This window comes from Panthera uncia, assembly GCF_023721935.1.
Source record: "Panthera uncia isolate 11264 chromosome A1 unlocalized genomic scaffold, Puncia_PCG_1.0 HiC_scaffold_16, whole genome shotgun sequence".
NCBI lineage: Eukaryota > Metazoa > Chordata > Mammalia > Carnivora > Felidae > Panthera > Panthera uncia.
Window position 1 is genome coordinate 70039990 of NW_026057576.1, and position 23553 is coordinate 70063542.

Here is a 23553-nt window from a genome sequence, read left to right on the forward strand (position 1 = left end):
CAGACATCCTCTAACTTCTTGAATAAGCAGGTAAAAGCAAGACTGGATTAGGTTTTACTGCTAAGTATTTAGTGTGGAGAGCCTTCCTATAGAACTGAATGTGTCATCTAATCATTAGAAAAGCAGATAGTGTCAGATACAATCTACTCATATCAAGGAAAACCTGACCTGGCTTGACCTTGAGTTGTTCAGCTCAGTAAAATTAGTTGCTCTATAAATATTTATTGGAAGTAGGAACAATTTCAAGTTATAATTTATGCTTTCAAGAAATTGTAAATGAGGATATGAAACACGTTAATGGTGTCGATACTTATCTGTAGACCACTTTCTTCAATAAAAGGTTAGGGGAGCGCCCAATATGTAAACAGAGATAAACTGAGCTATGTTCCCATGGCCCCTCTAGGGGACTAAGCAGAACAGTTTTAGAATTCACTGGAAGTGTGCATGTACATGTGCACGGGTGTATTTGTACATGCATAGTACGTAAGATAAGCACATATTACATGTAACAAAACAGTGGTACAAATGCTAATGGCTGTAGAAGCTCAGAGGATAAAGAAAAATTATTGTATTGAAAGCAACTAGGGGCACCCAGGTGACTCAATTGGTTAAGCATTGGACTTTGCCTCAGGTTAGGATCTCATGGCTCATGAATTCAAGCCCTGCATAGGGCTCTGTGCTGACAGCTCAGAGCCTGGAGGCTACTTCAGATTCTGTGTTTCCCTCTTTCTCTCTGTCCTTTCCCCACTCATACTCTCTGTCTGTTTGTCTGTCTCTCTCTCTCTCAGAAACAAATGAAACATTTAAAAAAAGAAAAGAAAAGAAAGTGACTATCAGGCTTCTCAGCTTCATGACATTTGGCCTGAGTCTGGAAATTCATTCAGGATTTGAATAGATTTAGCTTTGGAGGAGAATGTTTTAGGTAGGAGGAACAGAGTTAGATACTTTGGTCTCTATTGACTAATCACCCAACTCCCCAAATTAAATGTGAAATGAGGACTGTTTCCAAAATAAACATACTACAGACAATCTTGCTGTGGCTTTTACCAACTGTTGGCTAACATTCCTCACTTCCTTTGAACAAAACTGAGCTCTTGAATAGTGTCGGTTGAGGCAACCCCAGTGGGAAGCCAGAATTAGCAATCTCAGATATGATGGTGTCCTATCACTCTTGTTTTAGATATCTGAAATTGCAGCAACACTCTAAAGTTGTTCTCCTCATGGAACTCACTTTTTTGGGGAAATTCTTGAGCCAGTAAGAAACTGCCAAGAAATTAGTCTACACTGCAGTTGGTTTGGCTTCTAAAAGGAGAACCTAACATGGCTTCAGTGATCCTCATAGCCACTGGGTCCACAGCCTTCAAGGCTGTGGCTAGGCTCGATGGCTTGCTGTCTCAGCCATAGATAGCCGGCTCTTTGTGAAACTACAAAGGGATACAAATCTCGAGGCAAGGAAACAAATCCATTCAGACATAGGAATTAGCTTTCAAAAGGATTCATTCTACTGCTTCAGGTCAATAAAATGGGAAAGGACTTAAAATAGCATAAAATGCATATGTATTTAGATGTCAAAGTTGTATGGGCTTTAATGATGGACAGTGTTGAAAGTGCATTACACACCACCCTCAAATTCAAGACCCTTGAAAAGAAGGATGAGGCATAGTGGCCAATATTGAGCAGAAACTATGTGGACAACCCATTTTATAGTATTTTCTATAGTAAAAATTCTTATAATGGCATAGGCATTTCTGATATGATTTCTTCAAAATCAAGATTTTTTTCTTGCTCCAAAATAATAGGAAGCCACATTTGATTTATAAACACTTGTATGGATATTTGATAGAGCTATTTGCCATCAAAGTTAACTTCTATCCAAAAACTGAATTTTTACACAAAATTAAACCTCACATTAACACATTTAAACCAAAGCTAGCTACTGCCTAGCATGACTCATACAAAGCATAAAGTAAAGAAGCAACTCTCATATTTTTATTTTTATTTTTCATTCAGATACCTGGCAAATAGATTCATTAGTGAAGATACAGGGAAAATATATGGAAGAAATTAAGTATAGCCTGTAATAATATTATGACTTCATCATCTCAAACCACCTCATCTGTCCTTTGTAACCCCTGCAACTCCCTAAGAAAACAAGTCAATTTTACTAGTCACCCACACAAAAAAGAACTACGGCATGAAAAGTCTCTACCCAGGTAAAGCAAGTGGTCCATTGGTTCACAAATTCACATGATATATTATATTGTTAACATGGATATTGAATCTCTGATAGATACAGATCTTATTATCTCTTAACATCTCTCTTTACACACACACACACACACACACACACACACACACACACACATTTCTATGGCATTTCATAATATTGTGTAACTCCTGGGGCACCTGGGGGGTTCAGCTGGTTAAGCGTCCAACTCTTGATTTCAGCTGAGATCATGATCTCACCATCATGAAATCGAGCCCTACATCTGGGTTTGCATTGACAGCATGGAGCCTGCTTGGGATTGTCTCTCTCCCTCTCTTTCTTCCCCTTCCCTGCTCATGCTATCTCTGTCTCTCTCAATAAATGAATAAACATTTAAAAAATATTATGTAGCTTCTCTTCCAAGTTTAGATTATAAAATTATATTATAGTAGTATTGTTGTTTTAGAGTAGTGAATACTTTTTAAAGCAAATAGAGGAAATTTGAATTTGTCCAATAGCTTTATTAGCAAGCAATCATGCCATGTGGCAGAATGCATGAGGCTTGAGATTTATTGGGAGACTAGCAGTTTATTGCTGGTTTCCCCACTCACCAGCTAGATTATCTCAAGGAATTTACCTTAGTTTTGAGCTTCAGTTCTCTACAAAACATAAACAACGAGGTCCAACCTATATATCTCCTAGAGTTGATGACATAAAAAACATAATAACCACATGCTACTGAAATAGTGAAATCTCCTGTAGAGTAACGATTGTAACTATTACTTGATTTGCAAATAGAGTGACAGTGGGTGGTCTTTAAATGAAAAGATCCCTGATACACTTCACTAATTATTCAGTTTGTAAGAGTGAAAGAGAGAGAGAGAGAGAGAGAGAGAGAGAGAGAGAGAGAGAAAGGAAAGGCCAAGTATTTTTAACGCCAATCTTCAAGACTATAAAGAAATAGGCGGCTGAGAAGCTCTCACAAAAGAAGAAAAAGAGATAAAATATTCTTCCTCTGTTCTTATTCTTTCTCTCTCTGTGTTATAGATTTCATTATTTCATTTTAGACATAGAAAAATTAAAGTCTTGCTACAATGGCATACTTGATTGTGAGACTGAGACCATAGCTAAATGTAATCAATATTCAACAGAAGCAAGATAATATGTAGGAATATAATCAACAATCTGCTTCATGAATGCAGCTGGGTTCCAAGCTACAAAGAATATATGAACCCCAAGAAGCACCTATATGCCCAGTGTTTCTTTCCAGGTATTCAAATTTGCATTTAGATGTGAGAATTGGAATACAAAACAAAATATAAAGAAAAGAGATATGAATCAATATACCTTGAATGCTGTATTTGTCTTGTCTAATTTTAAAACTTAGGCCTGCTTTTTAGATGAAATACAAAAGTCACTGGGTTCACTAAGGTTATCCTTTGTGAGCAAAGAAAGCAGAGGTGAGAGTGGAAGAAGGGAGAAGAGAGACCACATGTGTCACACAAGCAGGGGAAACGAAAAAGAAAATATAGAACCTTAGGAAAAACTGAATGAGAGCTAATAAGGTATTTGACAGTCAACAAATTAAGTAAGTGCAAAGACAAACTGAGCCTTGCCACTCTTAGTGTGGTCTCCAGACTGGCAGTGTCCCATCACTAGGTAACTTGTTAGAAACACAGCAGCTCACCTTATGAAATGTATCTAATCAGAATTCACATTTTGAGATCTCCAGAGGACTCATATGCAGGTTCACATTCGAGAAGCTCTAGATCAGAGCATCTTTTTTGCCTGTTATGATTTAGAACCCAGCCTTTCCCTCTTTCCCATTGTTTCATAACCAGATAATCATTCCCCATAGGCAATCTTTATGCATTTACACAGGACTATGATTGTTTATATGCAAGTGCATATGAGGCTCCATTCTAAAGTAGGATGTGTGGCATGGCTTAAGGAAATTATTTTCACTCCTTGGTCCATATCATCTATGAGTACTTTTATGTTCACAGAGGGTCATTTCCTCCACCCATCTGACCATGACAAGAAAAAAAAAATTGTCAAGAACATAGACTGGACATAGACTAGAAGTTCCAACTTCTCCAAAATCCAATGGCCCAATGAGTTAAAACATAATAAATAAAACCATGCCTGTGGCAAACCTGTTAACATCCCCAAACAACTCTCACCTGACTACGTATTAATTGGGAGTGTTGCCTTCTTCCTACCAGTTTCAGGGAAATTAAAACTTCTCTAAAACATGTTCTTCATCTGTGAAGCTTGGAAGTCTTTTAAATAAGGTGTTTCTATCACTTCAGAATCAATGTTCAGAACGAACTTCGAAGAGAGGGGTTAACCAAAAGTGAGTCAGGATTAGCAGCTCCTAGTGTTTGTGGGGATTTTAGGATGTCAAGTGTGTAGGAGTGCTGCAAGTAACTGGCCCAATTGTGAATTATTCCATCACACTCTTTACTTTGCCTCTCCTTCTTCCTGTCCTGCTTCAGAGTCCAAGGCCCTGTGGATCTTCCTAGACTCCAATGGGCTTGCACATTTGGTCTGACTTGGCCTTATTTCCTAGGTGGACTATTGCTACATTCTCTCCATACCTCACTGGGAGCTCTCCAAGGCAAAATGCAGGCAGGAGGTACTAATCCTTAGCTCTCAAGTTTTCCATCATCCTCTCTACCTGCAGAATGTTGTTTTAAGTATGGACAAAGAAAAAAAGAGGATCACCGACACTTAGAAGCTAGCCTGGCACTTAGAGCAAGGCCATGGTATTCCCTTGTGCATAAGGAATCTTACAGAAAAACCACCTCAGATAAAGGTTACTCTGGGACCATAATACAGTGAGACAAAGCAAGTGTACTTCATAGTTTTGTCTAAGAACTGACAAAAACAAGGCCACTGTTCTGCCCAAAAAAATACCAAACAGCACCTGTTGTGGTCAAAATGAGCACCTGCTGCTGCTTTCCCAGTTGCATTTCCATCTCCATTCAAGATTCCCCTCCCTAATTGGTAATACTTAGTGAGCAGCCAGCCATAGACCTGCCCCCACTTCCTGACAGCATCCAACCCACATCACATCCTCAACGGCTTACACTTTCCCTCACGTCACCCAACCAAAGCCCAAATCCTATAATGGTTTCCTTCCTATGGAGATGCTCCCATAGTCCCCCATGGAGTATGTCCTTCCTCGATGCCACATGCAATAATACAGCTTTTTCATCTACAGGTGTGTTTCTGGGCATCTTTGGCTGAAGGACATCGTGATGAATGATTCCCTGGCTTAGCTTTACAGTACTCTTCAGTCTCACATCCATCTTATTAGACTACTTGTGTTTCCCTCAACATGCGCTATATTTTTGCATCTCTCTTTGTGCTGAGCTCTTATTTCAACTTGGAGTTTCCTTTCCCTAACTCCTAACTATCAAAATCTTGTTTAGTTGTCAAAGCTCAGGTTAAACTCTACAAGCAAGTTTCTCTATTTTTCCAGTCAAAACCTATCACTTTCTCCTCAGTGTTTCATGCATATTTCATTTTTGACATTTACTCTATCTTGCACTTTAGTTATTTATCTACTTTTTTTCTTCTTCACTAGGTTTGGAAGCTCCTGGAGAATTCCAATCATGCCTTATCCATCTCTCTTTTCCCTAGGATTTCCCATCTCTCCACCTGGTGTATAATACAATCATAATAAGTATTTGCTGAACTGGATTTGTAATTGAAGTTTCAGATATCTGAGTTAAAGTTGAGAATTCTGAAAGATAGATATGAATTCATGTAAGATTCTCAGCTGCTATCCTTATAAGAAAGGGAAATTGGAGCACAGAGACAGATGTGCACTCAAGCAGAACATTATATGTAGATGAAGGCAGAGATTGGGTGGTGATTTACAAGACAAGGGATGCCAAAGGTTTCCAGTGATCAACAGTTACCTCCAGAAACTACCTCCCAACGAGGAAGGGGTTCTTCCATTCAGGAAGGAGAATAGCCCTACAAATGCCTTGATTTGGGATTTCTGGCCTCTTGAACTGTGAGAGAATAAGTTTTTGTTGTTTAAACCACCAATCTGTGATACTTTGTTAGGGAAGCCCTAGAAATGCATACACAAAGATTATGAGACAGTTGGTTATTATTTGCAAATTGCATCAGGAATCCTGGTCAGATAAGGGACTTAAGAACTCAAAGAAATAAAGAGAAGAATGGTGGTTGCCAGGGGCTCAGGGGTAGGAGAAATGGGGAGATACTGGCCCAAGGGTACAAACTTCTAGCTATAAGGTGAATAAGTTCTGCGGATCTAATGCATATCTTGGTGACTATAATAAATAATATTGTATTTTATACTGAGGTTGTGTAGAGACTAGATCTCTTCTTTCCTCCAGCTTTACTGAGGTATGATTGACAAAGTTCTAAGATATGCAAAGTGTACAACATGGATACACATATACATTGTGAAAGGATTCTCCCCATGGAGTTAATTAGACATTCATCACCTCACATATTTACCTTTTTATGTATGTTTTTGGTGAGAACACTTAAGCTTTATTCTCTTAGCAAATTTCAATTACACAATACAGTTTTATCAACTATAATCACCATGTCTTACATTAGATCCTCAGACCTTATTTTTCATATAATTGAAAATTTATACCCTTTTACCAACCTCTTTATATCCCTCCCCCACCTTCTAAACCCTGACAGTCACTTGTTTACTCTGTTTCTATGAGTTTGATTTTTTTTTTTTTTTAGATTCTCTATACAAGTGATCTCACTCAGTATTTGTATTTCTGTGTCTGGCTTATTTCACTTAGCATAGTGCCCTCCAGATCCATCTGTGCTATTGCAAATGGCAGGATTTCTTTCTTTTTAAAAGGCTGAATACTATTCCATTATATATATCACATTTATCAGTGGGCACTTAGGCTGTTACTATATGTTGGCTGTTGTGAATAATACTTCAATGAACGTAAGAATACAGATAATCTTTTTGAGACAATGGTTTCATTTTCTTTGGATGTACACCCAGAAGTGGAATTGATTATTCAAGAGATTATATCACCACCTCTCCCCACAATGGTAATTATATGAAGGGCTGGAGGTGTTAACAACCTTACCGTGGTAATCACTTAGCAACACATACATGTACCCAATCATCATATTGTACACCTTAAGCTTACATATGTTATATGCCAATAATGAAGCCAGAAAAAAGAATACAATAAAATTTTAAAAAGGAAAAGAGGCTTGAAGGGATGCTTAAGAAAATTATTCTAGGGGCGCCTGGGTGGCTTGGTCGGTTAAGCGTCCGACTTTGGCTCAGGTCATGATCTCACGGTCTGTGAGTTCGAGCCCCACGTCAGGTCTGTGCTGACAGCTCAGAGCCTGGAGCCTGTTACAGATTCTGTGTCTCCCTCTCTCTCTGACCCTCCCCCATTCATGCTCTGTCTCTCTCTGTCTCAAAAATAAATAAACGTTAAAAAAAATTAAAAAAAAAATAAAATTCTAGAAATATAAGTTTGCCCAATCAGTTTAAACTCACATCAATAGTTAATTAACCCAGTCATAATAAGAACCAAGCATCAACAAAATACTATAATGTTTAGTTATTCAAAAAATAGCACCAAGCTAGCATTTCCATGACATTCATTAGGTTTTTCTATAGCAGAACATCTCTGCCTGTGGCCAGTTGGCTTCCTGCATCAAAGTCACATGGAATGAAGCTTAACATTCATATTTCCAAAGTTATTCCAAGACCTACTGAATCATAAAGAAAACCTGAGAGTGGGGTGTCCTCTTCTATTGAATAAAAATGTATGGGGTGGGGTATTCTATTGAATCAGAACGTCTGAAGATATGTTTAATTACTCTTAGGTAATCATTGTGCATGTTAAGTTTGGGAACCACTTTTCTATATTTTTCTTGATTGTTTCTATGTTTCCCTTCTTACGACACTAAAGCTTAAATGTGTGCCAGTATCAGTTTCTGAAGAACAGGTAAAGCATGATCATTTCAAGGTCATAAGATGGGAAATTTTATGTTGTGTGGGAGGAACCTCCTATTCTTTCTCACAAATAACTCAAACTGCAAGAAAAACAATGGAAACACTAGAAATTATAAGCAAGAAAATACATTCTTTAAATACATTCTTCTTTCATAGCTTCTTCTAAATCATAGCTTTTCTTCTTCAAAGACTCTGCACATGCACCTGTGTTTTCACTTCTCTAGGATACTGTCTTCATGAGTGGGGACCATGTCTTGGCTTGTGATGCCTTCACATCACTTTTCAATCCTTCACAAATTCTATCACATGCCTTAGACACACACATTAAGAGCCCAATAAATACCTGCTGCCTAACTGGCAGGAGGAAATCTGATAAACTAATACTCTTGGGGCAAAGTGGGGTTATGGCTCAGACACACTGGTGACAGAAGATGACACTATTGTTTTCCGAATTTAAAGCTCACCTATGACTGTAGTGAAGATGAGTCACTGGGTCAATGGTTATATTGTGAATTTTTAGCTCTCTGCCAACATTTCCAGATGATTTGTACAACAATCTTCTGCATTTTATTAGCTCAGATTGATGACTTAAAAGGGAAACTATAATTGATGACATACCACAGCCAACCTCTGTTACTCAATCAAGTGAAAGTGCAGCAATAAGTAGATAAATATTATCTCAGAAATGAAGTTAAGTGAATAGAAATGAATGAAGGTGAAATTGTGATGTAATGGTGATGCCTCATTTATTAAGAGAATTGTCATAAACCCAACAAGAAGTCTGAAAAGTATTACCAAAAGGTAACATATCATTCCGACTGTTGGCTGTAGAAAATCCTGTTTTCTTGTAACAGCTATTGGACACATTTTGTTTTTAAGATTAAAAAAAATAAAGAAAACATTTAGCAAGTCTGGAAGACCCCACTTCTCAAGATTTCTAATATTTACTATTTCAGAATACCCCATTGGCAGAAGAATCAGAGCACATAGCTGTTAACCTAAGTTTTCCTTACTGCTCCTTTGCTTCTCTCTTCATTCATTCTTGAACCATTCATTCATTCATTCATTCCATCAACAGGCTTTTTTTTTTTTTAATCTGGGCATTTCTTGAGTTGAACAGAGCTGGGAGTTTGAAAGTCAAGAGGGTACTTTCAGTGAAATGGATTTCTATAACTAGGTTGCTTTCCATCCAAAATTTCTACTTAGGATCCCCTAAGATCCTAAGAAGAGAAGGACATGCCTGGGGTGAAGCTATCAAAGAACTTATCAGTTGACAGATACAAAAACTGCTCAGGGAAGAAAGGGTGGGCAACATTTGGCTCATGGGCTACATGTTTGGAGACATTCATGGAGCTTCCTTTGCAAAGGGATAGACTTCCCAGGTCTTCTTAGCTACCTTTCCAAATACCTAGTGTATAGCTGACACTTATACTATGTTGGTAAGTTGCTAAATTAAGCTGGATGACATACAAAAATTCATCTGGTCTCATGACTCTGGCTGAAGGGGAAGACATAGGATAGCCTACTGCTTCTGGCTGCCCTCATTGGGACAGTCCTAGGTAAATCTCCTGCCATTGAAGTTCCCTGGTTCCTTGTACACATTCTGTTTCAAGGCAGCCAAAGGATGAGAGTTCAAATGAATTACGTGTGGAATGCAACAAGCTTCGGTTAGCCCCCTTTATTCCTTACATCACTATCTGCACAAAGCCCACATAACTGTTTTATTATGATTTTTCACTCCAGATTAAACTCAAAACTGGCATATTTGCACCTATTTAAAATTTTGGCTTATGTTAATTTTTATATGAAAGATTTGCTGCCTAAAGTAGAAAAGCAGTATCCAATTTGGCACACAGGAAAAAAAAAAGGATTCCTTACTTGATAGGGCACTGGGTGTGGTGACTGGCAATGAGTAGGAGTTGGGCAGAGGTTGTTCTTTGTTCTAGTGCACAAAACATACTACATCCCAACAAAGCTTCACCTCAAAGGGCCACAATGGAGTGTTCTTTTTTTCCCATTATTCATGCATGCAACAAACATTTATTGTTTATGGGTCAGGACATTTGGATGCTTTTTGTCTGGTTTTATCATTAGTTTGCTTCATAACAATCTCTTGCTCGCTCTTGACTCTCTTTTATTCTACTCAAAATGAATACCATAGAGCTTTCTAATTGGTTGCATTGGCTGTCAGTTATGGGGGACCACATTTGGGTCTCATATGTTGAAGATGAGGGCACTGAGGTTCACAGAAGATACTTATTTGTCAATGCTTATGAAGACAATATATGGGAGACTTAGACCTTGAAATCACATCCTTTCTTTCTTGTTTCTATGTTCAGTACAGCCAGGAAACATTTCTTGAACTCAATTTATTCTCAGTATGTGTTTGAAAGTACATCTCCCTACACACCATATACTTTACTCTTTGCATATGGTCCCTTGTACAAAAACACTTTTATATTCTCTTATAATTTGCCTGCCTAGAGGATCTGAGTGACATTTAAGGACTTCAGAGTAATCAAATATGCAGATACTGGAATCCTGGATGAGAGAATCGCAAAACATTGATTTTATAGCTTTCTGTGGCGATGTCTCCACTTATCCAATGGGCCACACAGAAATTGTCTATGCAAAATTAAAGTTTAGTTCAGTTAAGTGTTTTTTTTTTTAACTATATAGCACTTTTAGGCTGGGAGGAAATGTTTTATCAAATAATTCTAACACAAAATCGTAGTTCAATTATAGTGGCTTCTCTAGTGAAAGCATGTAAGTGATAATATATTGCAGCAAATACATAGCCTTTGAAATTTTATAGTGTAAGCAAATAGATAAACATGTGTATTCTATACAGCAGGGGCAAGGGCCACACTTCCTACCTTTGCATTTTCCATGGAGATGGGGATCCTATGTGGGAGTTTGAGCTAAGGAACCTAAGGGGTTGGAAAGCAAGTGCCATTCTCCCAGCAACGTTAATCAGCAAATTCCCTGATGAATCAATCAGACTCAATACATAACAGGTGAGTATGATTATTCACTTCAAATACAAACAAGTGTGTTTCAGTAGTGCTCTGTTCTTTCATGGGTGCGGTGCATAGATTTCCTCCATCTGGTCTCACTCACACTCCAAACATCAAGGCAAGTTGGTGGCACAGTAGCAGCTATGCATGGGGCCCCATGAACACCTACCTGACTCAGGCTGTTTCAAAGCCACCAACTGGAAACATTAGAGCAAACTCAAAGGTCTCGTTATCTAGTTATGTGAGGATTGGCAACCAATTTCACGCCATTGTTTTTGCCTGGGGCTGAAATATTTTGACATAAAGAAGGCAGAACTTGGAAGCCAGGATGTAACTGCCTCACCTCTAGGATTGACTCCCTTCAAAATTTTAATTTCAGGATGTTTCAGAGTGAAAATGCCCTGAGAGGTCACAAAATCCAGCTTTCTCTTTTCACAATCGCAAAAGAAAAAAAAAAAGAGATTCTTCTTTCACCCTTATCACTCATTGCAATCTTCTTGACAGAGTCTTTCTTTCAAGGCATTTTGGGGTTGTTTTTTGGAGGGAGGGGTAAGCCAAGCCTAAGAATAATGGCGTAAGAATTCCTTTGCTGGAGGAGAGGTTCAGTTGTGATTAGAAAGAGTAGATGTGTCGGATAAGCTTTGGCAAAGAAAATAACAAAGGGGAAATCTGGGATTTATATTCAGAAATACCGGTGATGTGCTTGGTGGGTGGGACAAATAACCCTTTAGCATTGCAGTTTTTCTCCCTGTAAAAAGGGAAAACTTTCTCCACCTTCCTCATACACACTTTTCCTAGCTGACAGAACACTTCAGAAAGCACACTTCATTTTACTTTATTTCTGTTTAAAGTTCTTGAGAAAGCATTTAACCAGCTGGTTTGGTACATAATGTGAACTGAATGATACACATGCATGTTTAAAAAAAGTTATACCCATCCTCCGGAGGTCATTGTCATAGAAACCTTGTAATACCTTTAAATAAAATACAGCCATTCTTTGAAAGGAAAACTTTAACATCATTTACAAAGATAAATACTTTTTGAAATAATGCAGGTTGGCTTGAAGATATTCTTTGTCACAGTAACTATTTTGCCTTCCATTGTAAACTTGGTAAAGGAGTCTCATTTTGGTGGTGGTCGTTGTTCAGTTTGGCTAATTACTCTACTAGTTGCTTCCTTAGATATTCCTTTCATGGTCTGAATTTTTATTATCAGCATAAAAAATCGCATTCAATATCATTCATTATAACCACTGAATGCTGTACTCTAGATGACCCTGAAGTATAGTTTATAAATGATATGTGTCTTATTTGCCCATTTTGATATGTTATAGCATCCACGGTCTAGTTGGGAGAGAATGTGTCTATCCCAGGACTCTATAGGAATACTCTCAGGACTCAGATATGGTTCCTAATCTTCATAAGAACTTTCAGAATTATGTATTACTTTCTCCATTTTTCAGAAGAGGATGTTGAGGCTCAGAAAGGTTAAGTAACTTGTTCAAGGTCACACAGCTAGCAAGTGGCAGAGCAGAACTACCCAGGACTGACTCCAAGGTTTACTATGCAGCATGTTTCTCATAGTAGATTGCAATCAAATACACCAAGCATTTAAAGTGTATTAGTATAAACTAGCTTCAGTGACTGGGGAATTCACATAAGAAAATACAATGCTGGGGTGCCTGGGTGGCTCAGTCAGTTAAGTGACTGACTATTGATTTCAGCTCAGGTCATGATCTCATGGTTTGTGAGTTTGAGTCTGCATCAGGCTCTGCCCTGACAATGCAGAACCTGCTTGGGATTTTCTCTCTCCCTCTCTCTCTCTACCCCTCTCCTGCTCACACTCTGTCTCTCTCAAAACAAATATATAAACATTAAAAAAAAAAGAGAGAGAGAAAAGAAGAAAATGAAATGCTGCATACAATATTTGTAAGTATCAATTACCCTAAAACAATATAGCTCAGGTATCTGAAATAGAGCCACCACACTGCACAATTCTGGGGCATCATTTACATCATATTCCATAGGAATGACCCCTCTTGGAGTCATGGACTCTAGACCCTGCATAACTCCCATGACCATCCTGATGATAAAGTCTTCCTGACTAACTAGTTAAAAAATAGTCCCATGAGCATCAGGGGAGAAAAGAGAATAACAAATAGTACCACAAAAATCATTTATTTTTGATAATTCTTAAGTCAAAGACCCAAACAATGTATTTTACAGATGTTCAATAAATTCCTGTTGAATGAATGTGTATGTCCAGGCTCTGACCAGAAATAAGAGATTTCTCACTGAAGGTGATGGATAAATAGGCCAAATTTCTTGCAGTAAAAGGAGTGAAATGTAAGAGAAGGTGTCAGGGACACAAGCCCAGGTGCAGAAAAAGCGAGAGCAAGAGCAGGCAGGAAAGGAAATGGGCATAATGAAAAGCATAAAGTTTGAGAGAGGACAAAGTGACGAGTTCTTTAATATGTCCCCGGTTTCCTGTATGCCTTTTCTGGGTATTCCCTCCACAAGACTGAAACCTCCCAGCTCTGTTGAAGATCCTCAACTACAAAATTAAACCCAACCTCCAGAAAATACTAATTAACATCTACCCCATCTGGCTCTGGTCGTATTAACAGCCCCAGGTCAAGTTGCTCTGTTCCGCCTTCCCACCGCCTTCCAGCATCAACGATGCACACCTGGGCTGCTTCCTCCATGTGGGCCTGGCTTGCCTGTCATATCTGCCCTTCCTCAGCTGTGAGCCCTTGCTAAGTCTCTTCCCTTCCCCTCAAGAGGCTTCAACTCCACCTTTGCCTGGTGAGGTCCACTCCCACCTCAAACCCCACCATGGGCACCATCTATCCCAAGGAGGGTTCTCTGTTGGGGTCAGTCATCCTTATTCTTCTCTGTTCTCATCACACTTAAAATCTGCATACAACCACCCTCCACTTACAGCCTTAATTATTTAACGAGGCCCCAGCTCCCTTTATTGCATCTTTTTAGCATCTTAAAGACAGATTCAAACCATTTGAATCATGGTTTTAGCTTCCAGAGGATTGAGCATAGATCAGACACAGGATAGCTATATTATAAATACTTGCACTGACAGTGTCTTAAGTGTCTGTCCCATGCCAGGCTTCTTGCAAAGTCACATTGAAACATGGGCCTTCTTGGCCTCCTTCTACCATAAAGATACTGAGTTTCAGAGAGGTAACTTAGTAAAACCAAAAGGTGAGTGCTAGAACTGGAATCTTAGTATAAGCCTATCAAAAGCCCATGACCCTCCCATTCCTTTATCCTGTTTTTCTGACAAAGGGAAACAAAAGCTTAATATCAGCCTAAAACATATACATGTCAACAGCCCCCCAAAGCCATTTTGGGGTCCTTTGAGCTACAATGTCTAGCCTGGTTCCATGGTGAAGCATCTGCAACTTGTGCTAAAGTCAGAAGTAAGGTTTGGTATTAGAATGATGAACCTGGGTTAGTATAAAAAATATTTCATCTGTTAAATACGCTCTACTTTACAAGGCTGGGGATTTTATATCACAGATCTTAGTTCATTAATTTCTTGACCGGATTGGACAGCAGTCAAACAGTGGAAGCCAGTCTCCCAATCCAAAAATAGCATAATCCAGTGATTCCCAAACTCCTAAATGTCTTAGGTAGGTATCTTGGTAGCCTTTTCACTATCCTCTAGGCCTAAAGAAAAACCTAACAGTCACGTTTATTAACAGCACATAATTAGGTCCAAACATCTTAATTAGCATTGATGTCCTAACAATTTCATACCAAAGTAAAAAAATAATAATACAATCATATTTTTATTTTATTCTTTGATAGTCATAACTACTAACAGGATATGTGTCTCCTATTAGGCACTGCACGACTTCATAAACCTTGGAATCAGACTGTACACCATGTCCCCTCCATTTCCTATATCTCATTGATTTTTCATGCAGTGTTTGCTTTTTATCAAAGCAACTTTCAACAAACCAGACTTTCAAAGACAGCATATCATCACAATGAAGATAGCATGTTCTACTGCAAAAGTTCTAGACTACTCCAAGTTGGTAGTTTACAGTGTTCAGTAGATGTGGCATTTTCTGGGTATCATTCAAAATTTTAAAATTGCCCATGGCAACAAACAAACAAACAAACAAAACAAAATAAAATAGTCATGGCATCAGTATGGATTTGCTGTGGCATACTGGGGTGTCTCAGTGCATTTAGAACCTTGGTATAGTCATTGTATTTTATGTAAGTTATTTTATATAAGTAACTTTACAATCTGTTCTATTCCAAGTTAATGTTTCTATTTAATCTATTTACAAAAACCTAGTTAATACAGCAAGGTATAAAAATCATAAACATACAGCTAAATGAATTTTCAAAAATGAGTATATCCATGTAACCTCTACCCAGAGGAAGGGATAGGATTAACAACACTCCATGAGAGTCCCTCATGCCCATATCCTGCCCCTTCTCCCTAAAGGTTATCACTATCCTGACTTGTAACAATGTAACTGAGATTTGCCTATTTATGAATACAAAGTACTTTTTTGAAATATAGCCATTTTTGAATCTCAGCCAAGAATACGGTTACTTCTCAATAGTTTTCCCCACCCTTTCCCCATGGCAAAGCAGCTATGAAGATTAATCCCAAATTGGTCTAATGGCTCAGGAATAGACTTTTTATCTAAACCAAAACCAATGACCTAATCTCACTGGGTGGCTGACCAAGGTGAGCAAGTGATCTAAGATGACCCAATCAAAGAAAGGTCCCAGAATTTCCCTCCCCTCTTCTTCCTTCCTTTCCTTTTCTTTCTTTTTTTTTTCTTTAATATGACACTTTCTCTGTTAAGCTGAACAAGAAAGTAGGTGACCTCAGGAAATTTTAACAGAAATCTTACGATTGGAAACCAAGCTTGCCTTTAAACAGAGTCAAAATCACAGAAGGCAGATTGGAGAAAAAAACAAACAAACAAACCCACAAAAACAAAACACCTTCCCTGGTATGATTTTAGAGTCAGTGGGTCACAACTGGACTTTACATGTATGTGAGCCAATAGATTCTCATGTTGTATAAGTCCATTTGAGTTTGTAAGTTAAGTTTTCTTTAACTTACATGCTTAACAAATCATAACATCAGCTAGATATCAGCTAATTGGAAATTTCACTAATGTTAAAACAACCCAGTTCCCAATGTAGACAACTTAGAATATAATTTTTTTCAACAGGAAAAAAAAATGCTAGTGAACTAAAATTCTCATTTGAGACAAAAATCAGCTTAGGAGGTTTTTGCTGTAATTACTTTATCTTTCTAGGGCTCAGTGATTAACCCTCATCCCTCTTGCAAAGGAGGGAGATTTAAAATGATCCACAAAAATTAGGGTACTTTTTGATGGGTTTAATTATTCTATTTAGGACAACCTTCTGGCTGCAATAAACAAATCTCCTCTTTTACCAGAGTTACATTTTCAGAGCAAAAACCCCTTGCTGTATTTATCTTGCTAATGAAGTTTTCCATTTACCTATAATCTGTATAGAATGGGGATATTTGATGTGGGATTTTCTTGACATTCCTATCCTATTGCAATCACACTCTTTAATTGTGTCTGCCTTGTCTGCATAGTAGAAATGACACCTCATCCTAGTTTCTGATTTTAATCATAATTCCATGGAGCCAGAACTGTCACCAATAACATTCAGAAACCACTGTTATCAAGGACATTTTCCCAGTGCTTTACAAGGTCAAAGCAAACTATAATTTTCTAAAAAAAAATATGCCATTTGCATATGTGGCAAAAGAATAATGGCTCTTAAATTAAATACCATATAGGCTTGCTAAGCATTAAAATAGGTACCTGTCAAAACAGGCTAGGATGCATCTCTTAAATTATGGGGCTGGTAACATCATCTGAATTCATTAGGTATTTGTGACAACAATGATAATTCTACTAAATGCCAGATCTACTTTAAGAATATCTCTGTTGAATAGATAACTTCTGTCAGGCCACTAAGAAATACTATGATCCTAAGCAAAATGATACCTCTAATGGACGAGCCCTCCCTTGCGGAGGACAATTCATTTCCTTTCACTCTCCAAAGGCCAGCTGTTGCTAGACTTCACAGCACACCTGCCACAAAATGATGCAAAGACTTCCTAGGATAAATGGTCAATATGTGATAGAATTCTAAATGGAAGAAACAGAGCCAAATGATGCAGGACAGGACTACTGGTCAAGTAAGTGGCCATGGGAAGAAATACATACAAGAAAACATGTCACCTTAAAACCAGTTCTTTTGAGCAGGGAATAAAGAAAAGGCATGAGCCTCAAGGAGGGGGTCATGATGTGATTGGGACTATGACCTTGGAGGCCAGGATCTTCTACCCCAAATCCCACTTGGGGCCATCACTAGCTTCAACATGATGTTTAACTGCTGTGTGGTTCAGTTTTCTCAAGCATAAAAATAGGAAAATTGACAGAACCTATTTCTCAAAGGAGCTATAAGAATTGAATAAGCTAATATTTAGAAAGTACTTCTAACACAATTAAGTTTTATATATGTGTTTGGTAAATACATAAATTGGGAAGTAGGACTAACATTTCTGTGGCTTTTTTTTAACGTTTATTTATTTTTGAGACAGGGAGAGACAGAGCATGAACGGGGGAGGGTCAGAGAGAGGGAGACACAGAATCTGAAACATGCTCCAGGCTCTGAGGTGTCAGCACAGAGCCGGATGAGGGGCTGGAACTCACGGACCACGAGATCATGACCTGAGCCGAAGTCGGCAGCTCAACCGACTGAGCCACCCCGGCGCCCCTTCTGTGGCTTTTTATGGCAGCTTTACCCTTTTAATTGCCCCTACAAAGGGGAAAGAATGAATATGTGTTGAATTTATTCAGTAAGACATATTTTACTTCCTCTGTCTGATTAAATTCCTCTTAACACATTTCAAAATAGGTATTATTATTCTTATTTTACAGAAGAGAAAAATGAGGAATAGAGAGTTTAAACAACTCTCTCCAGCACAGTATGATTTCCATCCAAGACTCCATGGCTCTAAAACCTGACGTGTTGTTTTCCACTGCAGAACCTTAATTCTGGAAGCTAGGGTAGCATGGGGAAGGCCTGAAACTGAAATACAAAAAAAAAGGATAAACAAAGTGAAGCAGATTAAGACAAGTACTAAATAGGCTGAAGACAAAAGAGGATGGTCTGTCGATTCTATTGCCACGATCCACACTAGCATGCCCCATGGAAGAACGAAGAAAACACTTCTTTGTAGAATGGCTTAATGATGAAAAGAAGATGCCAAAAAGAAATCAAAGCAAGAACAATATGGGAATTCACGTTAAAGACAGTGCAGAACCATGTGCTACAAGCAAAAGGCAAAGTAGAACCAGTGAAATATCAGAAGTACAGAGACCTTCAGATTCTCATCTAAACTGTCAGTCAACATTGAATTGTTGACTGAAGAGAAAGCAGCTGACCACCATCAATAGTAAGTCAATGCCATTTTAAAGGACTTCACACTACAGAGAAGTGCCAAGACTCATGGTGTTATTGCTACTATTTATAAAGAATAAAAGGATTAATTATCTACAAGTAATGCCAGCTTATTACTTCTGGCATCCTGTAGGGGGAAAAAACACCTTGATGTTTCATAAACAGATAAATGTGCAATAAAGTCTGATTTAATTAAGGAAAATTGCAAAAGGGCAGATAGCTATTTCCAATAATTTCAGTTACCTAAACAAAAAGTATAGATAAAATAAAAGGTAGGATACTCATTCTGACTTATGGGGGTTTAGGAGTTAGTTTTATAATATTACTCGTTAGAACAAAAATGACAAAGAGAAGCAAGATATTTTAAGGTTTTCTACTATGGGAATGATTTGAAAGTCTCTGCATATATGAGAATGTAAAGTCTACCAAAAGTGGGAAATGATAATATTGAAACTAGAGCATCCTAATGATTTTTGATAAACTTTGCCATTAGAAAGCGTTGGTAAGGGAATAACTTCCAAGTGTGGATCTATATTTGATTTGTTTAAAAAATTTCAGGGTCTCAGAAGAAAAGGCTATCTTCTCAAATATATCTCTCTTCCAGACTCTAAAATATTCAAATACATTTGTGGCAGTGGATCACGTCAGTATCTACAAAAAACATCTCTCCCCTATCAAATGCCACCATACCACCAGGGAGCATTACCACACTCATGTGTAAGCCCTAATGTCACACCTAAGTTCCACAGCACCAGGCAGGACTCAGAATGAATGGGAATCAAGACAAAGATGCTTTGGGAACAAACTTATTCAGGACATGGGACAGATACAGAAAATTCAGGTGAAGTCTAACCAACAGCCTAGTAAAGCAAACACTGCAAGGACTTTAGGTTTATAAAAGATGAGAGGATAAAAGCCACAGGAAAGAAAGTAATGAAAAAGATAAACTCAAAATTCTGTTAGGGTGGGGAGAGGAAACATAAACCACTGATTCTCAAGTTTAATTCAAGTTAAGGTCTTCAGGGGTCCACTGAAGATTAGGAATGCTGGTGAAATGCATCAGGCCAAGTTAGCAAGGTCAAACTTTGCAGGAGCCCATCTTGAATTCCACAGACTTAGTGACCGTGGTTAAGTCCCGTTTGTGGGATCTCAGGGAAGAAAAATGGTCGGGAAGGAGGCAGAGGGGCTTCAGAAATGGACAAACCTCCTCATTGCCCAATGTAGTCACTGGATAACATATGGGTGGCAACCAGTGAATGCCTCTAATTTTACCAGTTAGTAGGATGATCGTCAAACTTGACATTCAGAGAGAACCCTTTTGAGAAGTGTTGCTGATACACTTATGGTGGGAATCAGGGGTATTAAACAAACTGGACTCACTTCTAATTCCAAAGCTTATTTGATCCAGTTTGCTCCATCGTAGTTACAGAACACATAAATACATATTTCTAATTGACAAGTAGTTTTCAATTATGTCTTTCCCTTTTACACAGCAGGTTTTGATGTAAAAGTATTTGTTCTCAAAATTAAATTCATCCTAAAAATATTAAGGTTTGGCACCATGATCTCTTTAAAAATGTGCTATAACCTAAGACACAATCACAAAAGATATCTCCAATGAGGCTTTGAATACTGGAATACTCTGGAATAATGGTGTACGCATACTGCTACTGCTACTGCAAAGTGATGGGTTAAGAGACAATATCTTTTATATGGATGTCTACCTTGTAGAATACTCTCTAAAAAAGTAGATCACAACAATTCATATATTATCTAAAGTGCAAATTTTCATTTTAAATATGGGAGCTAGACATGCTGAATCTCACAGAAACGTAAGGAATATGTTATAGAGACAAAACACCCTATTATTCATGTTATTTGAGATACTCTGTGAATATAGGTGGCCTTCCCTGTCCTGGAAAACAGAAAGAAAAATGACAAAATAAAACCTATTTATTGTCTGATCTAATTTCCTATCTTTGTAAGTCTGCAGACATTTCTCTTAAGTTACTTTACCCAAGCCAATCCCCGGTAAGCAGATGGAAAAGCTGGAAAGAATATTTTCCTGTATAAACCCATGTTACTTAAGAGACATGAGATACCTGAGCTGTTCAGATGCAGTAATACTGTGGAGTAGCCCCTCTATGAACATTCTACCTAAAAGTTATGGGCATAATCAAGCCAGATGCCCACGCAAAAGCATACCAATTGATTACCATCAACTAGTGATAGTTATTGTTTGTATTACAGTGTCTCTTCAGAGTAATAAATAAATGAATTGATAAAAAGCCTTTCAGATCTAACTTGTTAGGATGCAAATAAACTTTGTACAGCTACTTATTACACAGAATCATTCATAGTCCCATTTCCCCCAAAACCAGCACTATTATTCCAGTATTCTTGACAAAGGAATTAACATATATAGGATAATTCCTTTTCTGTAATTCCTTCTACATTTCCTACTTCTATATCTCTATACCAGAATTATAAAAGATTCCACTAAATATTGAACTATCTGTGGGATTCATTACATTCTTTTACCATTAAAATATTTCCCAAGCTGTGTCATTATAATTCAAGACTCGGGCTAGTTTTCAAAAACTAGTTGAAAGCTAATATTAATAAAAAGTAAGTACGGTATCCTTATTAGGAATAGGATAAAATAATCAGTAATAAATTCAAACCAAAAAAAAAAAAGAAAAATATTTTCATGTCTTTGACTATTATTAGCCCTGAATCCACTCAATAAGGTAGAAATTCGGACCCCATTAACTGCATTTTCTGTGGGCAATTTATAGTTTTCCTGGCCTTAGATTCCTCATTGGTTAGAACACATTATTTCTGTGACCCCAGGAGTTAACCACCATATTTTCCCCAAGTGGCCATGAGGAAGCATTGACACAAGAAATATTTCAAAAAACTTGAACCCAGAGGGGTACTAAGCCATTTCTGGGTAGACATCAATTACGGGCTTGGATAAGGATTGGGCCCTCCATTGTCCACCTGTCACACACTCTTGTGAAGCAACTCACAGGCTGAGTTGTCCATAAGAGGAGAGCTTGACAACAAGTGGCCATACAGGTGATGGTGTTTCCCCATGATCTGGGTCCACTGCTTGGTCATGATTGTCTGTCTATACTTTGGAGTCAGTGACATCTGAATTCATTTATTATTATCACGTCTTATTCTTGAGAACTCAGATAAATTACTTAGCTTCTCTTTTAGCCTGTTTATCCATCCAAATAATGGAGATAATATCTTCCTCCTGAAGGCATTGTGTGGGAATCAAACAAGATAATGCATGTAAAGTAACAGGCCCTCAAAAATATGACGGTCTTTTATACTGATTTCATAAAAGTCCTAGTAAATAAATCCCAAGATTGGCATTGTGATGCTTTTCAGTTTTGTATTTTTCCCGTAAGCATTTCACACCCAAAGCATGGGGGAAAATATTGCATCTAAAAGCCATTTTTGCAGTCATACATTTTCTAAGAACCGAGCTGAATACAATCTATCATCTGTCACCATGAACTTGAAAAACTATAGATAAATCAAGTTAAAAAACCCCTTCTCTTTATCTATCTAGTACCTGCTTTATATAGTCTCCTCAATCAGATAAGGGTAAGCTCATGGAATTATATTCTTTGAAATACATATAAACATATATATTCAAATATATATATTCAAATGTAAATGAATAAAATGGATTCAGTTGAACTCATTTTCAACTGTAAGTTTTAAGAATACTTGAAAAAGAGATTCATTCAAATCTACATTATTCAACTAATGCTAAACCAAAGTTATATTTTTAAGCTATCAAAAATCACCAACTCCTCTAAAATGTAGTACTGTCATAGGCGGGAGCCCCGCTTTAGGGACAATCAGAATCTCTATTCCCCAAAGACACACAGAAATTGAAAAACAGCTCATGACAACTACATTATATTAAAAACATGTGTTCATAAAAATTTAAGAAAAGTAGCATTTTGGGGAAACAGGCCTGAGTTGTTATAATTAAATATTATAATTAAATTAAATTAAATTAAATTAAAATTAAATATTATAATTAAACATATGCAGACAGCATCATAGACTCTAGAAAATCTATAATAAGAAAAGCATAAAAATATTTTTAAAAATATAAAGTTTTATAAAAATCATTTGAGCTATGGATCAGATTCTGTCACTTTACTATTAGGAAAGATAAACATTTAAAATGTTTATGAAAAATAAATGTTATAAAACATAACTATATCAATCAGCCTTTTCAATAGTTCTGTGTGTCTAAGAACTAATCATGAATTCAAGATTTTCAGCACAACAAAATTATCTCAGAAATATGTTTTAGTAAACAGTTTTTCTAGTTTCTATATAAGCAGACCATCACTTCTAAAAGGACTTACCCATGAATGGATGCCTAGCCTATGGAGGGAGTTCCCAATATACTAGCAATTTTTAAGTTAGCTTAAGTAAAATGGTTGAATTCCCATATGTGTGTGTGGTTTCTGTTTAGAAAAAGAGGAGTTAAATTTCTTTGTGTTTTATTATTTTAATAGAATTCATTCTCATGTTAAATAACTTCTAGAAATAAAAAAAATTAACACACCCATAAAAATATCCCATGGACCATGTGTTAAGATGATTGCATTTCTAAAATGCAGAAAAATCCCATTATTTCAGTATCTTGCTGTGTTTCCTGAATCATCAGCATTAATCATAGATGACACATTCCTAATGCATTAGTGCTGTCCTTCATGGTGTGAGAACATCTTCCATGGAAATAGCTTTTTCTTTTTGAAAAAAGAAATCTATGGTTCAAATGAAGGAACCTGAAAA

At 37.4% G+C, this 23553-nt stretch overlaps 1 protein-coding gene across 2 annotated transcripts in view; it reads right to left on the bottom strand.

Moving 5' to 3' along the window:
- Positions 1 to 23553, bottom strand: part of FGF14 (fibroblast growth factor 14) — a 607406-nt gene that overhangs the window by 207965 nt on the left and 375888 nt on the right. The window lies entirely within an intron of this gene.